Here is an 11,057-nt window from a genome sequence, read left to right as displayed (position 1 = left end):
ACTGTCATCCCATAAAATGTACATATCATCCAGAAACCTTGAATAATGTCTGACGTTTTTGAAATATTCACAAGGAAAAAGGGAGGTGAGTTCCCAATCAAGCATAACCAGGTTGGCAAAGATGGGTGAACAAGCAGCACCCATAGCTACCCCCCTGGTTTGCTTGAAGTACTCCCCTTCAAAATATATAAAATTGTGTTCTAACACTAAAGTCATCAACTCCATAATAAGACTTATCTGTTCCCAAGTAAGATTGGCAAAGGATGTAATACTATTACAAAAAGCATCCAAACCAGCTTGTTTTGGTATGCTTGAAAAAAGATAAACAGCGTCTACAGTAACAAAAACCAAATTATCCATGTTAATATTTGTAGGAAACATTCCCAAAAATTCCCAAGAATCTTTTACCATGTGGGGAATTTTACTATATATATGTTTTAATGAACAATCTATATATTTTCCCATAGGGAATGTTTTGGATTTGCTACCAGATATAATTGGCTGGAAAGGGGGGTCTAAGGTATTCTTATGTATTTTGGGAATACCGACGATGGTTGCTAGTCTAGGATACTTCACTTGTAAAAAAATATACGTTTCCTTATTAATTCTACCATCTATATAAAATTCCTCTAAATAGGAATCAATATGTCGGTAAGCTATGTTTATCTCATTAATAGAAATATTTTGGTAATTCCCTGTATGATATAAAATATCATATATTTCTTTTAAATATTAAAAGTTATCATATATCACTATACCACCCTCTTATCCGGCTTCATCACTCTAACATTGGGATTATCCTGTAGGGACTTAAGTGTCTCTCTTTCTTCATTAGATAAATTGTTGGTAACATTGTCATTTATATTTCTAGATACCCGATAAATTTCTCTAGTTACTACTTTCTCATATAAGTCTACCTTAGGATGATTCAGGGGTATGAACATACTTCTGACTTTCAAAGAATTATCATAATTTTTTAATGCGTTTTTTTCAATATTATTTTTATTGTTAAATAAAATTCCTAAATTCATCTTTCTAATGAATTTTTTTAATTCACATAAAACATCAACCACACAAACATGGGTATTTGCATAACAACTCAAAATGAGTCTTATTTATAATTTTTTCTAGTTTGGATATACACATTGCAATTTTTGTATGTATATCTATTGTCCACCCTGATAATATCTGAGCACACTGGATCAATTAATTTCTTTCCCTCCACGGTGTTTTGCCCCCCCCCCACTGTCTCTGCCTGTGTTTCCAAGTTGACCAATGATCTTGTTGGCAAATATTCCGATACGACTGCCCTTTTTTGGAATCCACTCTCTGAAAATGGGAATTGTATTTCTTATAATCTTCTTGATCTGTCTCATGTGGATGATCAACTTTATTGCCTTGTAAACTACTATTTCTATCTTTATAATTATACCAATCATATGCCTTACCATTTTTGTACTGTTCGCTATCCCTTATTAATTTCTTTTGTTTCCTAATACATATATTTTCCACCCACTTATCTGCCAAATTATATTGTTTCTTATACAACCTTTCCCTGTCCGAAAATAATAAATCACTAGTAATCTTCATATTTAACTCCTCACTTTCATGTATCAACTGACTCAACCTTTCGTCATTGTATTTAATAAGAATTTTCATAAAGTTAAACCACATTGGTCAAAAAAGGTATTAAATTCAGTTACACTTTTGTCAGAAAAGACTATACCCATGGGTGTCTTATAAAATCTGAGACCCATGGGCACAATTTTAATTTCCAAACACTTATGTAAATAAGCATTATCAGCCTTAATTCCATTAATGGTTTTAAGTTTTTTACCAAGTAAAAAAATCATGTCTTTTAGACACCCCAAATCCTTTGGGGAATTCTGAATGTCCTTTTGACCTGTAATGACTATATCAAATTTATAGTCAGTAGTCAAAAATCTGTTAAACTGCAAATCACAACTGGCTGGTTGATTGGGAACAAAACCTTTAGAACCAGTACCTTGTTTGTTATGTGGGGAACTGTTTGTAATAGCAGAATAGGTTTTACTAGGAAGTATTCGCTTGGGTTTGGCACCGGTACGTTTACCTTCCTCCTCCACATCGTATATAGAAAAATCAAAGGTAAAAATCAGTAATGTTGATCTTACTATTATTTACTGGTTCAGTAATGTCCAATCTATTAAAAATTCCTTTCGGACTGCAACTCACCTGTCCATTTGGCAATGAAAAACTGTCATCTCCTGTTTGGCATTGGCCTCCTGATACTGATGCTCCATATCCAAAACCGTTGGACCCAATATTATGGGTCCGCTTGTCTTTAACAGCCTCCTCCTTCAATGGGTGGTGATTGTCCGATTCCCCACCAGTTCTAACCAATGGTGAGGTAGAAGAAAAAAACCTTGATTCATGAACACCGGAAATCCTTTGCAAGATCTCAAGAAGACCAAAAAGCTTGCCAATGTCACTTTTAAGAGATGCAACTTCATTTCTTAACTTAATTAATTTATTATTATTATTATTATTGTCAATATTAACCGCTGTTGAAATAGGTGTGCCCACACCGGATATGTCCATGACTGAAAAGACAACTGAATAGAAATCACGAAAACAACTTACAATGTAAAGTCACAAACTATCCAATAAGTGCCACGGCTCTTTTGTAACCTTGCACTGTCGAAATAACCACAAAAACCGCAAGGTAAATCCAAATGGAATTCAGCAACAAGTACCAAAAATGAGGAATCCTGGTGGAATAGCACACTAAAAAATAAACTCCAAGCTGATGCGAACTGAACAAGTAAATCAATGTCCTTTATTCCAAGAAAGAACAATGATACAAAACGGTAAATGCACTTAAGTAAAATAACAAAAATCAATCCAATAAGGTTAAGTGCTTTCACCCACTGCAACTTGTGGACTTCATCAGAACCTTTTGAGTAAAATAACAGAGTTCTTTTAAGCGAAAAAAAAGGTGCCAAAATGAAGCGGAAACTGATGTAACATCCTGTATAGAAAATACCGCCCCCTGTACTTATACACCAATCATTAAATTTAAAATTGGCGCCAACAGGAAGCTAAAAAATGCATCATTTCCTGAATTCTATCCTATGCTATACTCCCTTTATTTCTTGTAAACCGATTTTAGAATACTGTATATGATTGTTTATTCTTTATTAACTATTACCTATTTTATATGTACATTTATTGTGGATTTTTTGCATATATTAATTCCACGTTATTGTATTATATATAGGTATATATTGGTAACACAATACTTATATATTCGTCAGGTAGTATAGGTAATGAGATTGTTAGGCATCTTTTGAGACATTGTTTTATTATAGAAATATTGTAAATATTTTATTATCATTAGACAATGTGTTTATTTTAAATATTTTAATCAATTTGATATGGATGCTTGAGTATTATTAGTGATGAATTTTATTGTTGAATTTTTTGCACGAACTACACTGATAGATTTTGTATAAATTGAAGTATTAGTAAGTGTAGTGAGGCCTTTAAGGGGAGGAGTACTTTACGTTGTAACTCATTACACTCCTAAAAACATATGCTCCTAGTACCTCTTTCTTCATATCACACCTCCAACATTTTCCATCTATCCAAGAAAAAAATCTTGGAAGACTGCTTGGGGTATAAAAATGTAAATGCTTCCAAGCAAAAATCCTAAATATTCTATACTTTGTTGCATATTTGGGAGCCATACATATGTCCTCCCATTGTTTTTTTGTGACCTGCTTATCCAATCTTTCTTCTCAATCTTTTGTTATGCCCTGTAATTGATTCATATCATTTTCATGCAATATTATATATATTCCCTAGTAACCATGCCCTTTTGTAACAGCTGCTTCTTCTATATATAATTAAAACTCTACCACATCAGGTCTTTTACTCAGAATTCCCCTATTCCTTTCAGTTTGCCTATACTCAGATATCAATCCCTGGAGGGGAAGGCAGTTATTAGCCTGCCCAAATGTCTTCTTGGCATCTTCCCATTCTATTACCGTTCCCTCTTTAGTTATCTGCTCTTTTCCTTTGCAAGTTTTCTTCAGAAAATTCCTGCTCCCTCTTGTGTATTCTCTGTACCCCTAATTGCAGTCATTCCTACTGGCAAAATTTCTTTTCTCCAATCTCATATTGGCTTAGTTCTTATAATACTTTCTTTTAATTTATAAATGTAATATTTGATGCGGCTGCCGTTATTCTCTTTCAGGATCTGCAGCCAAAATGTCACTCTCTCACATTATTTCTTGAATCCCCCCACCCCGCTTCATCATCCTTTTCCACTTTGAATTATAGCTTTCTGCTTGTGTTTTATATATGGACCTTAACTGTGCAGTGTTAAAATATACCTTTAAATCAGGTAATCCTAATCCACCTTGTTCTATTGAAAGGATCAACTTTTCCAACTTGACAATCCCCCTTTTTCCTTCCCAGATAAAATCCTTCAATTGTTTATTAATTACTTTCCACAACTTCTCTTCTAGTTGATAAAAATATGCCTGGCCTGTATATAAAACTATAGGGACTAAAAACATTTTCACTTCTTATATCTTGCTATCCATATCCACAAACAAGAGCTTCCAGTTTCTATGTTTTTGTATTATCTTTTGTTTAATCTCTTCTAACATATCCTTAGGTGCCATTTAAGAATCCATTTTAATTCATACTCCTAAATACTTCATTTTATCATGTCACCATAAATATGGATATTGCTGGACCAATTCATTGCATTCATTTTACATTTCAAAAAGGTCTGAAATTGTCTCAAGATGTTTCACAATACTGAGATGTCCTCTTCTGGATTTATCAGGCACAAAATAATATCATCTGCAAATAAAGCCAACTTTTCTTAATTGCTGTATCAATTATATCCTTGAATTTCTCAGTCCCTTATTTTCTTTGCCAATGGCTTTAAATATAAAGGAAATAACAATGGGAAAAGAGGACACCCCCTATACGGTGCCTCTGTTCAGACACAACCTGTCAGAAAAGAAACGTATCACTTTAATTTTTGCCACCAGTCCCTTGTATATCATCCTAATTAACCTTATTATTGTATCAGGGAATGCAAATGCTTCTATGTCCCTACTCATGAAATCCCAGCTTACTCTGTCAAATGCTTTCTCTGCATCAAGACCCATCAACAACAGCAGTATTTTCTTACACTCTGCTTTCCTCCAGATCATGATTGTTCTAATAATGTTGTTTAATATTTGCTTCTCCTCCACAAAACCATACTGATCCATATCTATCAGGTTTGGCAATACATTTGACATTCTTTTAGCTATTATAGACATAAACACTTTATAACAATAGCTTAAAATTGAAATGAGCCTACATGAAGCTGGGTTTGAATGGTCTTTACTGTCTTTAGGTATTACAGCCATAACAGCTTCCTTCTAGGATGCTGGTGTTTCCCCTCTGTTTAAAATACTGTTAAAACCTTCTGGATCTTAATCACTTTCTTCCATTCTATCTTCTAAACTTTCACAGCAATACCATCTATTCCTGTAGACTTTCTGCAGATTGAATGTACCTCACCGTTTTTATCTCATCTCCTCCTATCTTAACTGTCAATCGTTGAGCCTCATCTAACTCTAACCTTAACATACTTAAGTCTTACATAAATATTTCCATTTGTACTCTTTCTTGATTTCCACATTTCTCTGCTTTACAAATTTTCATAAAATTTCCGAAATATTTTTAATATTGCTACAGGATCTCTGGTTGTTTTACTTGTTATAGACTCCTTAAGTTTGGCAACAACCCTTTTTACTTTCTGTTGCCTAAGTAATTGTGCTAAAAGTTTTTGTGATCTAGAGTTATTACCAAAAACAGTTGCTTAACAGCAATCTTTCTAAACACATGCATATTATCCAAATACTCCCTGATTTTCTTTTTAGCACTCTGCAGTTTTTCCTCTTCTTGTTCTGTGAGATTCTGTTTACTCTGCAATAGTTTAACCTTTGTCAGCCTCTCTAAATAATTCCTGTTACTTCTTATCCATAGTTCTTTTTCTTTTAATTCTACCTTATCATTAAACTTCACTTTCATTTTATCCCATGTTCTAGCTATAACCTCTGAAGAAAATTCTATCATCCTATTAACTCCAGAAAAATTTCCACTACCCATTCCTTAAATTTCTCTGTTTTTATCAGGTACGTAGGGAAGCGCCACTGTCTCATTTTTTACTGAACTTGCATTTTTATCTTAGTTGTAATGGGCGCATGATCTGAACTTGTTATTGGATGTATGTTGAAGCTTTCTATTAAATACACGTTAACTGTGAAATTTAATTTCTGTCTAGTCTAGGCCAGTTATTGTACCTTGGTAAATAATATACAAATTCTCTCCAAGTTCCTACTACTGAATTCACATCATCCACAGCAAATATTTGCATAAATTATTTCGGAAATCTACCCTCTTTTGTTATATTTTCCCCTGTAGGTCCCGGATACATCATCACTGTTGCAAATCAAATTCCTGTCCCTAGCTGTAAGTAATGTTCCCTGCTGAAAGCTGATTATTTCTACCAAAATTATCTTACACAGTTTTAGGTGGAATACAAATACACCCCAGAGTAATCCTCCTTCCTGCACAGTAACCCCTCACCACCACAAATCCACCATCATCTTTTTCCCCTTCCCCTCTTCTATCAACTATCACAGATAACTTGTCTCTGATTTACCTCATGAAATAATTTCTTTATCAAAGTCACATTCTCATTTCTTTCCAAGTGTCTTTCCTGTAGCATTGCTATTTGAACTCTGCATTTCTTAATATAATTCACGATTCTTTACTTTTTGTCTACACCCGTGAGGCCATTAAAATTCCATAATAATAATAATACAGAGAGTGCATTCATCGTGATAAGTTATTCTCAGCTATAATATATGACAACTTTTTTAAATGTCTTTTTCCAGCTTTTGTGTTACCATGCACCCACTAATCTTTGATATTTTATACAGTTGCTTCTTGTCATCTCCATTTGAACCTGTCACATTTTACAAGATTTTATTTAATGAATACCCTCAAAAAAACATCTCCCCAGAACACCCCAGAACCTATTAACTTAAAACAAACAGACAAAACTATGTACAGCTTTAAACAGTGAAGTTTGACCCTCCTGATATGAACAATAGTTCCAAACTGACAGCTGCACACACACAGCCATAACCTAACCTTAAGATTATACATGCTACGACGCATGTTACAGCCTCTGCTCCTACTTACAGTAATTGCTGTTTTTTTATCTTTATTCCCTTGCAAGATGTGAAAAATAGCAAGCATGCTTTCAGAAAACATTAAATTTTAGCCTTAAAAAGTGTTCTGGCTTTTTTTGCAGCTTGTCTCCATGGAAACCTAAGAATAAAATGTACATCTGCCCTCGGCTGCAAATTTCTCATCCTGAACATTTAATTGTTAAAGAATTTTTTTTCATTACATTCAGTGTTCTCTTATTTACTTGCTTGCATACACAAAAAATTATTAGATTAAGCCAATGGACCTAATCCAGACATTCACTTATGCAAAAGTAAAAACAAAGCATATCAATTCCACATATATTATGATCTGTGCACTTTAACACCCATCCTCACCTCAACAACCCAAGATTACAGCATATTAACTTAAACATGCTTTTGTCCAGACTTCTTTCTCGTTTTACACTGTAATGCCTACATTTCTTAAAACTAAAATGGAAGAAAAAAGGCACTTGCTTGCTATAGTACTTTATCACATAAAACAATAAATGAAAATGCTTTCCTATAAAATATGCAGTTTATACCATGAAATGTTTTAATACAAATAACTGTTAAGAACAAAAATTGTTTTACTTACAGTTACTTTTTTTCTCTTCCCTGTAATGTCCTTCTAAACATTAACGGCATGAAGTGGGGTATACAATTTTCAGTCCCCCACAAGTTTAACGTCAACAAAAGTCCAGTCTTTCCACTTTTTCTTGCAAAGCCATGTTTCACAAATGTGATTGATGTTTTGTAATTTCATATTTATCCACTAATTTCAGTGCTGTTGGTCTTCTTCCTGTTCACTGCCATCTCCCAACCTCAGATTCCGGTTCAAGTCCAAGGAACTTCAGAGTCTTCTAGTCAACTCCTTTACTTTTTTCTGCCTCTCAAGCATTTTTCTTTGGAACACTAAAAAATGCTTCTCTGGCAAAGTCTCTTTAAGAAACTTATTATCAGAAGAATGAGAAGCAGAGTCCTATTCTGTTTGTTGGCTCACGTTTGTATTTCCTCCTTAGCCTGTTTTGCATCAGAAAAGGACTTTGATCCTCCAGGAAAAAAAATATTCTGAAGACAACTAGATACAGCAGCTTGAATCTCATACATGCCTGTCGACATTCCTTGATTGCTGGGACAAATTTGCTTCCTTTCTGCCTGGTGTATGCTAATCATTTTCCACAAACACTCGGCTATCTCCCATTTTTAATACTTTTCCTTTTTGCCACAGTTTTGTCAGGATTAACTATTTCTGCTGGTATGACTGCCCTTTATTAATACAGGTCTTCGCTGCTTTATTATGGCCAGGTTTGGAGCATACATTTGATGTGTCCTTTCAGTTACCAAATCCAGCTGTGGAATACCAGACTGGTTGCTTATTTGTGCTTTCATAAAATAAGCACAACCTCTTCTTTCTAGATTCTGTGGTACAGCAGAAAATCTCAGGTTTTGTCTGTGTGTGCTGTTTTCTAATTCTAACATTTTTTGAAACAGCTCTTCATGAGAAGTCTCATACTCGGTTAGCCTTTTTCTTCATTTAATTGTCTGATTTTGCAGTTTTATTAGTTCATCTGAATAGTTATTTAAAGTTTCTTCCATTTTGTCCCAGACTTTTGTTATGTGAGTTGATATACTCCTTCAATGTTTTATTTATTGTAATCAGCTCTGAGTACACTTGTTTTATTTTGTCCTCTAAATTAGTGGAAGCCATGTCTTGCACTAAAGCTGGAGCTTGAACTGTTTTGTTTTTATTTGTTTTTTTTTTCTGAACAGCTGCAGGATTTTTCTCAGACAGTGTTTTCTCTTAACCTTTTCTAATTGATTTTCTTTCAGGCTCTCTAAAGTTTCTTCTTTCATGGCATCTCTTCAGTGTACTTACTAGATAGTAACTGAATTTACTAAATCTTTCAGAATTACTGGTCCTTACCTCTCAGTTTCTTTTTTCATACTGGAAGAGCTGAAATTAAGCTTTGGATCATTGTGCAGTCATCTTGAAAGTCCTCTTTATGGCAACCTTTGCGAGTTCCATATATTTTGTTACACTGGTAGGTGCACATGCCCTTCTTGGCATAAGCAAACTCCAGCTATGCTGTATAATCACTTGCAACATGCAGCTCATCAGACCCTAAATGTTGCTATATTGTAGCCAGCTTAGGTTGCTGTCCACCATCCCCATGGATGTGAACAGGTCATCCACTCATTCTTATCTCCCCTGAGCATGGCCCCACTAGTGTTTCTATTGCTAGTCGAACATAAGTTGTCTGGGTTGCAATAGTTTTATCTCTCTGTGCCACACAGCCACTCAAAAGGCCCACTGTTGCTGAAGAGGCACATAAATATGAATTGTGTTATGTCATAATGTACTTCTGACTTAGTTCGACTGAATAAGATAGTGGTCAGAGATGGTAAAATAGTATTTTTTAGACATACGTATTGTGTAATATAGTTAAAATAACAGTAGAACTTTAAGAAAAGGTCTTTGTAATGATAAATCATAATATTTGGGTTTAAACATTTGATGAGGTGTAGTGGTCCTGCCAGCTATCAAAAGATGCTCTTTATTTCCCTGGAAAAAGTTAATGCTGGTCTTGTACTGGGGAAAGTAATGACATAGACTTCAAAAGAAGGGACATCTTTGAGTAGTCCAACGTAAACTTTCCAAAAGCATACTGGATGAGTCAAACTCAATGAAGTTTTAACTCCCTGAATGTTTTACACACACATATATATATATACATATATATATATATATATATATATATATATATATATATACATATACACACACACACACACACACACACACATATATATATATATATATATATATATGTAAAATACATGCGATATATATATGTGTGTGTGTGTGTGTGTGTATATATATATATATATATATATATGCATATATATATATATACATATATATATATATATATTTATATATACACACACACATACATATATATATATATATATATATATATATATATATATATATACACACACACACACACACACACACACACACACACATATATATATATATATATTTTATTATTATTAATTTATTTATTTAACATTTGTTGACTGGGAAAGTCCGACTAGGTTCAACAGAGCCTGTTTTCAGCGGAGGTCCAGGGAGAAATGCTCCAGATGCATGTCTATGGAATGTGGGAGGAAACCGGAGTACCCGGAGGAAACCCATGCAAACACAGGGAGAACATGCAAACTCCACACAGAAGGCACCCCAGCCGAGAATCGAACCAGACAACCTCTTGCTATGAGGTGACAACATTAACCGCTGCACCACTGCGCCACCCTATATATATATATATATATATATATATATATATATATATATATATATACACACCCACACACACATATATATATATATATATATATATATATATATATATATATATACACACACACACACACATATATATATATATATATATATGTGTGTGTGTGTGTGTAAAACATTCAGGGAGTTGAAACTTCATTGAGTTTGATTCATCCAATATGCTTTTGGAAAGTTTACATTGGACTACTCAAAGATGTCCCTTCTTTTGAAGTCTATGTCATTACTTTCCCCAGTACACACACACACACACACACACACACACACACACACACACACACATACACTTATAGAACCACAACAAAGCTAAAACGAAGGTCACTGAGGTCAGGTACTCCAATGTGTAATAAAATAAGTGTCCAAATTAAAGTACCACGACCACCACAACTAAAATCCAAAAAACTTTAATAAAAATGATGATTAGT

This window comes from Protopterus annectens, chromosome 9.part0 (genome assembly GCF_019279795.1).
Source record: "Protopterus annectens isolate FY-2018-M chromosome 9.part0, PAN1.0, whole genome shotgun sequence".
Taxonomy (NCBI): Eukaryota; Metazoa; Chordata; order Ceratodontiformes; family Protopteridae; genus Protopterus; species Protopterus annectens.
This window is presented reverse-complemented; position numbering follows the sequence as displayed.